This window comes from Rutidosis leptorrhynchoides, chromosome 11 (assembly GCF_046630445.1).
Source record: "Rutidosis leptorrhynchoides isolate AG116_Rl617_1_P2 chromosome 11, CSIRO_AGI_Rlap_v1, whole genome shotgun sequence".
NCBI lineage: Eukaryota > Viridiplantae > Streptophyta > Magnoliopsida > Asterales > Asteraceae > Rutidosis > Rutidosis leptorrhynchoides.
The window spans coordinates 153,868,428-153,881,262 of record NC_092343.1 but is presented as its reverse complement, the minus strand read 5'-3'; the positions used below and the strand labels follow the sequence as shown (position 1 = coordinate 153,881,262).

Here is a 12,835-nt window from a genome sequence, read left to right as displayed (position 1 = left end):
CGCTATTCTTCAACAATATATAATATGAAATTAGTTTTTTGAAGAAGTCTTTGTTATAGTACATTTGAAAAGTCCACATAATTATTTTAATCCAAGTACATTAAATGAAAATGAAAGATATCAACTGTCAAATTTTGTAATTACAATTGAATAGCAGTATTAAAACATTGAAAAGCATTATCTGATCCAACTACATTATAAAATGAAAGTAGACTTCTGAATAAGTCATTAGTCTCTCAGATCATGCATTCATCTATGTACCTGTGACTTCATTTCATACTCAATTTTGTATCAATTATTTTCATACTTTTAATCATTATGGTTAAGATCACAGAAATATCCCAACAATCTTCACCCAGTTGTGTTTATGATGTCTTCCTAAGTTTTAGAGGTGCTGATACTCGCTATAGTTTCATTGATCACCTACACAAGGCTTTGGTTGATGCCTCTATCGATACGTTTTTAGATGATGCTGAGATTCAAACGGGAGAAGAATTAAAACAAGAATTGGTGAGTGCGATCAAAACATCGAGATCTTCTGTTATCGTGTTGTCCAAGGATTACGCTTCATCCACATGGTGCCTTGATGAACTTGTATTGATCCTGGAACAACGTACGAAGTGTAACCAAATTGTTATCCCCATCTTTTATCACGTTAATCCCACTGATGTCAGGAAACAACAAAACAGCTTTGGGGATGCGATGGAAAAGCATAAACAGAGGATGGAGACTGAGAGAAGAAAAGTCAATTGGCTCAAAAGATAGGTCAATGGAAGAAAGCACTTACTGAAGTTGCTGATTTAAAAGGGAAGGATGCACGGGGAAGGTAATTAAAAAGCTCCATTTTTCTAATTGATAGTAAACTTTTTGTAAATAATATTTATAATTCCATAGCAGTTTTTAATATGTTGGGAATACTCGCGGACTGATAATCTGAAATGAGAAATCCTCATCTGTTTACCCATTTAGTTATAAGGCTTAAACTTTCATATAAGCTAGCCGTTGGCCTAGTAGTATTATAGAGGTGTACTAATAAAAGCATCATGGATTCATGTCCTAAAAGGGTAACGATGATAAAGATAAATTATTTCTTTGACATCTAACCCACAATGCTATTATCAACCCTACATATTTTGTAAAGATCATCACAGTGCATGAAGGTTGGTCTAGATTTCTGTAGGCTTGAGTTACAAGTTTTTATAATGTAAATTACTATTGTAAGCTTACAACACTTAAAGTGTTTACCATCTAATACTTCCACTTAAAGTGTACTTATAATTTATTACGTCGAAGTAAAAGCACCAGCTAACAAATTTTATCTACAATTTTTATCACCTTCTAAGATACTTTGCCAAACATAGCCTTAACATTTTAATATTATTTCGAAACAAAAAAAACTTTTTTAATATATTCAAAAAAATTACCAGGTTGGAGACGATACTTATAGAAGGAATTGTGAAAGAGATCAGCAGCAGATTAGATCTACACAAACGAAGTGATATTCCACACATGATTGGGATGAAGTATGTCATTGATATCGTAAAAAATTTCTTGAGAGATGATTCCTCATATAACACCCAAGTTCTCACACTATGGGGGATGGCTGGGATTGGAAAGACATACTTAGCAGACTATATTTTTAAGTTGCATTATTTCGAATTTGAAAGAAGCTGCTTTCTTGAAGATATAGAAAGGAGGTGTACATCGACAAATGGAATGCTTGATTTACAAAAACAGCTCCTTAAAGACTTTCAAGATGGAAATTGGATGGACATACACGATACTAATGTGGGCACTTATAAGATTGAAAAAATACTTCATAGGAAAAAAACTCTTCTTGTCCTTGATGGTATCAGTAAAATTGAGCAACTGGATGCGCTAATAGGGACGAAAGGCCTTCATCCTGGAAGCAAATTAATAATAACATCCAAAGATGGATCAATAACAAAAAGATGTAGGTTGTTTGAAACAGAAGTTCCACCGAAGTATATGTGGCTCTTGCTTGAAGGGTTAGACTGGGAAGAGTCAATACAGCTTTTAAGTTGGCATGCCTTCGGACGCAATGAACCCAACGAAGATGACAAAGAAGACATGATGAAGGTTGCAAAGTATTGCAATGGACATCCTCTGACTCTTAAAGTTTTCGGTAGTTCTGTACGTAATGAAGACGCTACATGGGATGATATCTTAGAATCGCTAAGTAAAGAGATTAATCATGAAGTTGGAAGGGTGCTGCAAATAAGTTTTGACTCATTGCCCCATGAAATGGACAAGGAACTCTTCAAGTTCATTGCTTGCTTTTTCGTTGGAGAAGATAAAGAGTTCTGTGAAGAAATACTAAAAGCATGTGGTATATGCAGATCATCCGGGATCAAGAATCTCACCAACAGATGCCTTCTTACAGTATGCCCATTAACTAAACATTTACAGATGCATCAGCTTCTTCAAGATTTGGGGAGATATGTAGTCCATCAAGAATCACGTGAAAAGCCATGGAAACGAAGTCTGTTATGGCATCATGATGAGATCCTAACAGCGTTGCAAGAGAAAAAGGTAATTATCAATTTTGTTAATGGTACATAAATACATTCTTTAAGAATTTTGTGTTATGTATATATTAATTACATCTTTTATGTCTTGCTATTCCTTTTCTAGGGAACAACAAAAATTAAAGGTCTTATCCTTGACATGAAAGCATTTGAGGATGTGACTTCAACCGGATCAAGTGGGGTAGACGACTACATCAACTTTAGATCATTTCCATTCATCGATTGGATTTTAAGTTTATGTTCCCCTAGTGATAGTCGACAAGTTGTCTTTGAGACCCTTACATTTAGTAAGATGTGTAACTTAAGACTGTTACAACTCAACTATGTACAAATCACTGGATCATACAAGAATTTTCCTAAAGGTTTAAGGTGGTTGTGCATGCATGGATTTCCATTGAGATTTATACCTTCAGACTTTCCAATGGATAATTTCGTTGGTCTTGACATGTCTAATAGCAATCTACAACAAATTTGGATCAAGCCCAAGGTACTAGATTGATCTTTCCTTTTAGTAGTATGTAGTTATCTTGTAACACTAACAAACATCTTTCATTCAACAGGTGCTCAAGTCACTGAAGTTTCTTAATCTCACTGGTTGTTCTAAGCTTCTTACTGTGGGTAGCTTCTCCATGTTCCCTGTACTTGAGAGGTTGACACTCGCAGGGTGTATAAATTTGGTTGAGGTTTGTGAATCAATTGGGAATTGTGATAAACTTGTAGTCCTAAATATGAGTGAATGACATCGGCTGAAAAAGCTTCCGCGGAGCATAGGAAAATTAAACAATCTTAGAAAACTATTGTTAAATAGGTGTATAAATCTTTGTGAGTTTCCTGTTGAGATGAAGGATTTGGAGTCACTAGAGGTGTTTGAGGCTGACAATATGAACATTGTGGAGGCTATACCGAGAAGTGTGAAGTCATTTTCAGTTTCGTTACCGAAATCTCTAGTAAGTTTATCACTTAGAAATAGTAATTTGTTTAACGAATCCTTTCCGGTAGATTTTATTGGCCTATCAGCATTAAGGAAGTTGTATTTATGTGGTAATCCAATTACTTCCCTCCCCGATTGTGTGAGAAGCCTAAGTAGGCTGGAGTATCTCAATTTAAATGATTGCAAAATGCTGAAGACAATTTTGTGTGCACCGAACACAATATATGGGTTGCAAATCGATCACTGTGAAACACTGGAAGAAGTAACTTTTTATCCAGAGATGTCAGTAGAACATAGGGATATTTATTATTCTGATATATATTCTTTGACTGAGATTCATGACAAGTTCAAAATGCAAGCTATGTCAGAAATTGACGAAGTGATACTTCGTAGTTTGGGCTAGATTAATTTAGAATATGTGAATTTTCATCACTATGTATGTCAGGTACTCTGGGAATGTCCTATGTCCCAAGAAAAACACAATCAGCACAGGTACACGTCTCTTTATCTATTCTTAATTCCCTTCGCTCCCATGTTAATTAAATGGAAGTGATCGAAGCTAATCAACAAAAAATGGATGTTACGGATGCTTTATGAACATGGAATATTCAGCACATATCTTAAAGGCCAAGAGGTTCCAAAGTCCTTCACTCATCGAAGCAACGGGTCATCATCAGTTACCTTACAATCAGATCCAAAGAATTGTAGGATCCGTGGGCTAAATGTGTGCATCTCATATTCGATCTCTGACCCCCGTATGGATGCTCCTTCAAGAATCGCAATAAGAAATTTGACAAAGAACCGCTCCTGGATATACCAACCTATGACATATATTCTCTCAGAACCTAATGAAGTTAGAGTATGGTTCATCCATTGGATGTTCGAGAAAAATGAGTTTGAGGACGGAGATGAAATTAGTGTTCATGTCAGTGCAAAACTTGGTTACAGTCAAATGTGGAATTTTCAATATTTCACTAATGAAAAAGAATATGCAGATGTAAGGGAGTATGCGATTAGCCTTGTGTATGGTGACGAAAACAAGAAAGATGATACGTTGGCTTATTACAAGTCTTGGAATCATATCATCACTCGAGATATCTCTGCTGCTAAACTATATTCAAATGATTACCTTCTAAAGCCTCTTTGGGGATCTCTTTATTATCAGCTATATCCGCAGGTGCCTTACTGGCCAAACTAAATCTCGATCTATGTAATATAGACATGAAAGATGATCAAAATTCAAGGTTTACCCTTGGCCTTTTACATCATTTATCTGTAGCTCTTTTTATATATAAAAAGAACTTTTTAAGTTATGTATGAAAGTTTGACACATACATTTGGTAAGTTATGTACCAATTGAGTGCATTTTTCACTCATATGCCCTAATCGTCGGTGCCATAGAGTAGAATCGACCCCTACATTGCTCATCACATTGACCTCATCATCATCGAATACCTCGACCATGTATTAATTCCCCCTTTTATGTCCCGAAGCCATGACACGACCATCCCTTACGACTGGCCACTTGCGATCACCAAAGGTAGTATGACTACCATCTTCATCCAACTGACCAATCAGATCCATGGGATGGCTTCAAAACAACGTCTCCAATGCCTCTTATGTATAAACGTTTGTCATCCGCCAATCTCACCTTCCCTCGATATGTCATGAAATTCTTCATCATCTCCTTGCTAGGATTAGCGTGGAATGATGCACTCGAATCCATGATCCAAACTTCAATCAAATTTTCAACACAACACACCAAAGCATCATCCGTATCTCCGGAAGTGAAGTTCACCATAGCTTATATGCCTTCGGATTCTTACATTGAGTGCTAAAGTGACCATTTTGATTGCAATTCCAACAGACCGCATATTCTTGGTCCTTAGAGTTATACCTCTTCTTGGAGGCCTTGTAATATGGTTAATAAATTGGCTAATCATTCTGAGATAATGAAAGGTGATGTTGAAAGAATGCTTGAACAAGATGTTGCTTCTAATATAAATGATGGTAATATCAATGATGGTGGTTATTGTGATGTTCTGATTGGTGGTAACAAGCAAATGGGTGTTTCATGTATGGACTCGTTATCCAATGGGATGTCGAAGTGCAATGGTGGTGGGATCGAAGTTGGTGAATTTGTTGGGGGTAAAGATGTCGAAGGCTATGTCGATAGAGGACCGAGTAAGATTAAAGTTAAAAGAGTTGACTATAATTCATTTTGTTTACAAGATAACGAGGACGACGTCGATTTTGGAGAAGCGGTACAAATTTCGTTTAAAGAAGATCACGTGGTTGTCCATGAAGATGGTAAGTCGGTTTTGAATAAGGTGTCGAACGGTAACGATGGTTTTTTAACAGGGTTGGTCAATGAAGGGGTGATTCCTCCGTCATCGACATCGGTTACGCGTATTGGTACGGGTGCGTTAAATGTTTTTCCGACTCGTTTGTCAATGGTTTGTGTAAAGGTGTCAATCGTCTTCAAGTTGATGGCGTGGTAGTTAAACCGATTATCAAGAGCCAGAAAGGCAATTGTGCAGTCGAGAAGAGTAAGTAGTGTTAGGTAGTTCTTTGTAAGTTTTTTGTTTGTTGTTTTTTCTAATTTTGTGTTGGTGCCCCAGGTTCTCTTTGTTGTTTATAGTTTGTTTGGTTTGTGTGTGGCTTTGTTGTTTTGTTGGCTAGGATCGGTTGTAGTTAGCGAGAGCTCGTTTGTTAGAGTTGTTTTACTGTTCTCGATCCTAGTCGTGTATCCTTGTTTGTCTACTTCATCCTTAAGGGACTTTAGTTATATGGTTTCCGTTTTTCAGCAAAAAATAATTAGAATAAAATTATTATGTCTTTTGAGATAGACTCCAAACCTTAACATAAAATTGAGTATCCTTCCTTTATTTATCTTTCCTTTATAATAATTGACCTTTATAATAATTGACTTCATTAAAATCCTTGTACTCTTTGGAGAAATATGTAACTATGGGTTTAGGAGGGAGAAATATGAGATTTTCCTTATAGTATATAAATACTTTTTCTTTGCTATTATTACTATGAGTCTATGAGTAACATTGGACATCCATTCTCTTCTTCCAAACACTTTACCACATATTTCACCTATTGTATTAATCTTTAGGTGAGTCTCCAAAATAGCATATAACCCCAGCTTTTCATCCCTCAAAAAGATCCTAACTTCATTCTGCTTATCTACTGTATTCAGACACGTAATAATATTAATATTTCAAAGAATCAATTTTAAACTCCATTTGACAAATTAATAATAACAAAACCTACACATTACTCTAATATCATAGGGTCTATGCCCTCCATCTCAATGCTGTTGAAATATTATATTGGAAGGTGGATGGTTGGTGAATTCTATGGTCAACATGCACATGTATATTGTGGGAAAGCTATTACAATGGAGGCTTTAAAATGTTTTCATACTTCACCAACTCCATATCTCTTACTATAAATAGAGATGGACATAAGCTTATTCATGCATCCCAAAAACACATTCTCATACTTATACTAAAAGAGTTAATAGAGAGTTTGAGTGTTTAGTCTCCTAATTACAAGAGATATAAAGATTGATACTTATCCTTGTAATTAGAGAGAAAGTGTAATTCCTATTTTTCTTATTAGTGAAACGTTTCTTTCCTTGCCCGTGGTTTTTACCCTATTGAGGTTTTCCACGTTAAATCTCAGTGTCCTATTATTGTCGTTATTTCAATTATTACTAGCGGTTTGCTATAATTCGGTGTCGCTTTTCTTAACAAGTGGTATCAGATCTAAGGTTCTAATATCTAGTGTGTATTAATCTACTTATCGTATGCTCTGTGGTTGCCACGGGAGTGGATCGTCCACATCAGAAAATAAGTAAGATTAATTTCACTCGATAAAAGTTCCCGGGTACTATTTCTTAGAAAAATAGTATTGTCGAAAAGAAGATTGTGATTATAGCAATGTCTACGAAATTTGAAATTGAAAAGTTCAACGGGAGTAATTTCTCGTTATGGAAACTAAAGATGAAAGCTATCCTGAGAAAGGATAAGTGTTTGGCAGCTATCAGTGGACGGTCCGCCGAAGTCACTGATGAAAAATGGGAAGAGATGGACGGTCAGGCTATCGCAAATCTTCATCTGGCACTAGCAGACGGCGTTTTGTCTAGCATAGAAGAAAAGAAGACGGCGAAAGAGATTTGGGATCACCTCGTAAAATTGTACGAGACCAAATCACTCCACAACAAGATATTCCTTAAGAGGAAACTTTATGCGCTACGCATGAATGAATCTACTTCAGTTAATGAGCACATTAATTCTTTGAATACTCTATTTTCTCAACTCGCTTCATTAAGTTGCAATAAAGAGCCAAAAGAACGTGCTGAACTTTTACTTCAGAGTCCATCTGACTCGTATGATCAACTCATTATTAACTTAACCAATAATGTTCTCTCGGAGTATCTAGTCTATGATGAATTTGCGGCTGCTATTCTAGAAGAAGAAAATCGGCGCAATACAAGGAGGACAAACAGGCCGGTTCACGACAAGTGGAGGCCTTGGTGGTGTCAGGAGGGAGATCAACGGAACGTGGCCCAAGTGGGAGTCACAATCATGGTAAACCGAAGTCTAAAAAGAAAAAGACCTATATATGTTACAATTGTGGCAAGAAAGGTCACCTGAAGAAGGATTGTCGGAGTTTAAATAACTCAAATCCTCAAGGAAATATTGCAAGCACTTCAGATGATGGGACTGCTTTGGTTAGTGAGGCAGTGGTAGCAAATGAAGGCAGAAAGACATTTGTTGATGTCTGGTTATTTGACTGGAGCTACTTTTCACATGACCCCTAGAAGAGAATGGTTCAAACAATATGAACGTATCTCGGGAGGATCTGTATACAGTTGCAATGATCATGAACTAAAGATCATTGGAATTGGAGATATCATTCTGAAGATGCACGATGGTACAGTTCGTACTATTCAAGGTGTACGACACGTGGAGGGTTTGAAGAAGAACTTATTGTCTTTAGGATAATTGGATGATCTTGGTTGTAAGATGGTGATACATGAGAAGATCATGATAATCAAGAAAGGCGCGGTTGTACTTATGAAAGGAGAAAAGGTGGGTGCTAATTTATACATTCTGAAAGGCGAGACGGTACAGGAATCGGAAGCATCTGTTGCTTTGAATAGTTCAAGTGATAAAGTTGCTATGACGTGGCATCAAAAGCTTGGACACATGTCTGAACATGGTATGAAGATTCTTGTTGAAAGAAATCTTATTCCTGGTCTTACAAAGGTATCGCTACCTTTCTGTGAGCATTGTGTAATCAGCAAGCAGCATCGCCTGAAGCTTAACACATCAAATTCTAGAAGTAAATTGGTTCTAGAATTGGTTCACTCTGATGTGTGGCAAGCACCAGTTCAATCCCTAGGAGGAGCAAAGTATTTTGTATCATTTATTGATGATTACACTAGGAGATGTTGGGTGTACCCAATCAAGAGGAAGGCAGATGTGTTTGAAGTTTTCAAAGTTTACAAAGCACGGGTTGAACTTGAATCTGGTAAAAAGATCAAGTGTTTAAGGACAGATAATGGAGGAGAATACACTGGTGATGAATTTGATAAGTTATGCAAACAAAAAGGTATCAAAAGGCAGTTCACAACAGCATACACTCCTCAACAAAATGGAGTGGCAGAGCGGATGAACAGAACCTTGTTAGATAGAACAAGGGCGATGTTGGCAACTGCAAGCTTGGGAAAATCATTCTGGTAGAAGCAGTAAGTACTGCCTGTTACGTGATAAATCGGTCACCATCAACTGCAATTGAGTTGAAATCGCCGATGGAAATGTGGACTGTAAAACCAGTTGATTATTCTGACCTTCATGTATTTGGAAGTCCTGTGTACGCAATGTACAATTCTCAAGAAACGACAAAGTTGGATCCAAAGTCCAAAAAGTGTTTGTTCTTGGGGTATGTTGATGGAGTTAAGGGGTATCGCTTGTGGGACCCCACTGCCCACAAGGTAGTCATCAGCAGAGATGTTGTATTTACGGAAGACAAAGATCTTGAAGATGTTAGCACTTCAAAAGAAACTACACCGATACAGGTTGGAAATGAATTTCATAAAGATTCTTCTGAAGCAATACCAGAGCACGAGGAAAATCAAGTAGTCGTTGATGAAGCTCTAGCGACTCGTATTTCTAATCGGGAAAAGAAACGTCCAGGGTGGCACTCAGATTATATTATGGAAAGCAATGTTGCATATTGTCTTCTGACAGAGGAAGGAGAGCCAATAACTCTTCGCGAGGCACTAAATCATTCAGATGCATCTCAGTGGATGACGGCTATGCAGGAAGAAATTGAAGCTCTTCATAAAAATAAAACATGGGAACTTGTGCCATTGTCGAAAGGTAGAAAACCTATTGGAAATAAATGGGTGTATAAGATCAAGCGAAATGGAGATGATCAAGTGGAGCGGTATCGTGCAAGACTGGTGGTTAAAGGATATGCTCAGAAAGAAGGTACGGACTTTAATGAAATATTTTCTCCTGTGGTTCGACTTACAACAATTCGAGTAGTTGTTGTGATTTAGCGCACTTTCAAGACTCTAGAAATTAATAGAACAATTAAGCAATAAATAAAGACACAAGTATTTACGTGGTTCGGCGTGAGGCCTAGTCCACGGGTGGAAGCAGAGATGGATTTTACTAGCAGATATGGCAAACCCAAGGTTACAATGTATCACTCTAATCTAGGATCTGAAAATACTAACAAAGTATTTGGACCACTCATTAGATTATAACACTTCTCTCGTAACTCACTCGTATAGAATTTTATTTAACAATTCTATACCCTCTCTATTTTCTACACTACTCCTCACAAGAGTTATTATTGAACTCTTTCAAGTATGTGTTTTTTATATGAGAATTTGTGATGGGATGATCAAATGAGGTAAATCTCATTTCCTTTTATAAGAAAAAAATGGTTGCTGAAGATTGTATGAACACTAGACTTTGCATGGTCTCCTTTGTACAATTACCATGTGGTGAATGCATATTTCAACCAATGTTGTAGGCTACTTTAGACTTCCATGCATGCTTTTGTTGAATGTAATTTGAGCCAACAAAACATGTGGATTTAATCCACCGTCCAACAAATCTCCACCTTGGCAAACATTCCATTCCTTTGCTATCCATTATCAATCTCTGCTTCCTTTCAGCCCTCCCGGGCTCATCACTTTCTTCGAACGCCAACCAAGTCCAAACAATGTTCGAACTTGTTTGTTGTAACTGGCTTAGTCAACATATCTGCCGGATTATCTGCCGTGCCAATCTTCTTTACAATTATAACTCCTTTTGATATGGCTTCTCGAATAAAGTGATACCGTACATCAATGTGTTTAGTTCTCTCATGATATACTTGATTTTTAGTCAAATGTATGGCACTCTGGCTATCACAATGCACCACAGTTTCATCCTGTTGCAAACCCAGATCACCAACTAAACCCCTCAGCCACTTTGCTTCTTTCACACCCTCAGTCATAGCCATGTATTCCGCTTCAGTTGTCGACAAAGCAACAGTCAATTGTAATGTTGCTTTCCAACTAATAGCACATCTTCCGAGAGTAGAAACGTACCCGGTCTGAGACCTTCTCCGATCCAAATCACCAGCATAGTCTGAATCAACGTATCCGGTAACATTAGTATTACCATCGCTATCAAATACTAAGCCAATATCAGTTGTCCCTCTGAGGTACCGAAGAATCCATTGCACCGCTTTCCAATGAGCTTTTCCTGGACAATCCATATATCTACTCACCACGCTTACCGCATGTGCAATATTCGGTCTAGTACATACCATAGCATACATGATGCTACCCACAGCACTAGCATATGGAACATGTGACATATGCTCCACCTCCTCCTCAGTTTCTGGTGACAACGCCGATGAAAGTTTGAAATGTGCAGCAAGTGGAGTACTAACCGGTTTGGAGTTATCCATCCCAAAACGCTGAAGAATCTTCTCAATATATTTCTTTTGTGACAAATACAATTTTCCTTCACGTCTATCTCTGATAATCTCCATTCCCAATATCTTCATAGCTGCACCCAAATCTTTCATCTCAAACTCACTTTTGAGTTGAGATTTTAACTGATCGATCTCTGACATGTTTTTCGAAGCAATTAACATATCATCCACATATAATAGCAAATAAACGTACGAGCCATCAGGAAGCTTCTTGTGATATACACAACTATCATAATCACTCCGCGAGTAACATTTACTAGTCATGAATACGTCAAACCGCTTATACCATTGCCGAGGTGATTGCTTCAAGCCATATAATGACTTTTTCAGCAAACATACATAATCTTCCTTTCCTTGGACAACAAATCCCTCTGGCTGGCGCATAAAGATCCGTTCCTCCAACTCACCATGTAAAAACGCCGTCTTGACATCTAGTTGCTGCAGCTCCATATCAAGTAAGGCAACCATGGCAAGTAACACGCGAATAGATGTATGCTTTACGACCGGTGAGAAAACTTCATTAAAGTCAACTCCCTCTCTCTGAGTAAAGCCTTTTGCTACAAGGCGTGCTTTGAACCTTTCATCTTCTACACCCGGAATTCCGTCCTTCTTCTTGAAGATCCATTTGCATCCAACAATCTTTTGACCTTTTGGCGGTTTCACCAGCTCCCACGTATGATTCTTATAAAGAGACTCCATCTCTTCATTCATAGCTACAGACCACTTTGCAGATTCTGGGCCACTAATAGCTTCACGATATGTAGCAGGTTCTTGAACCTCTATATCTTCTGCCATACTCAGGGCATAAGCTACCAAATCTGCATGCCCGAACCGTTGTGGTGGTTTTATTGCTCGTCGTTCTCTATCTCTTGCTAGATTATAATTCTGTAGATCATGTTGCTCATCTGACTGATCTTCTGATGTCATTTGATCAACACCAGAGTCATGTACGTCTTCTACAACGGGCTCGACAGGAGTATCATGTACTACTCCTTGTGGAACTTCTATTTCTTGCTCCACCTGCTCTTCAACTTCACGATCTTTTCCAGCAACTACTTGTTCCCCCTCTATCTTTTTCAACATAGCAGACTCATCAAATGTCACATCCCTGCTGATAAGAAATCGGGATGATTTACCATCAGGGCACCACAATCTATAACCCTTCACCCCATCTGCATACCCTAGAAATATGCATCTTTTGGCCCTCGGCTCAAGTTTACCATCTTTCACATGAGCATAAGCAGGACAACCAAATATCTTCAAATCACTGTAACTTGCAGGGAAACCTGACCATTTCTCCAAAGGAGTTTGACAATCAATTGCCGTTGATGGAGAC

The 12,835-nt window shown here is 37.8% G+C and overlaps 1 pseudogene; it reads left to right on the top strand.

Moving 5' to 3' along the window:
- The first annotated feature begins 318 nt into the window (after positions 1-318).
- On the top strand, positions 319-4,188 carry LOC139875073 (disease resistance protein RUN1-like; annotated as a pseudogene).
- The last annotated feature ends 8,647 nt before the right edge of the window (positions 4,189-12,835 follow it).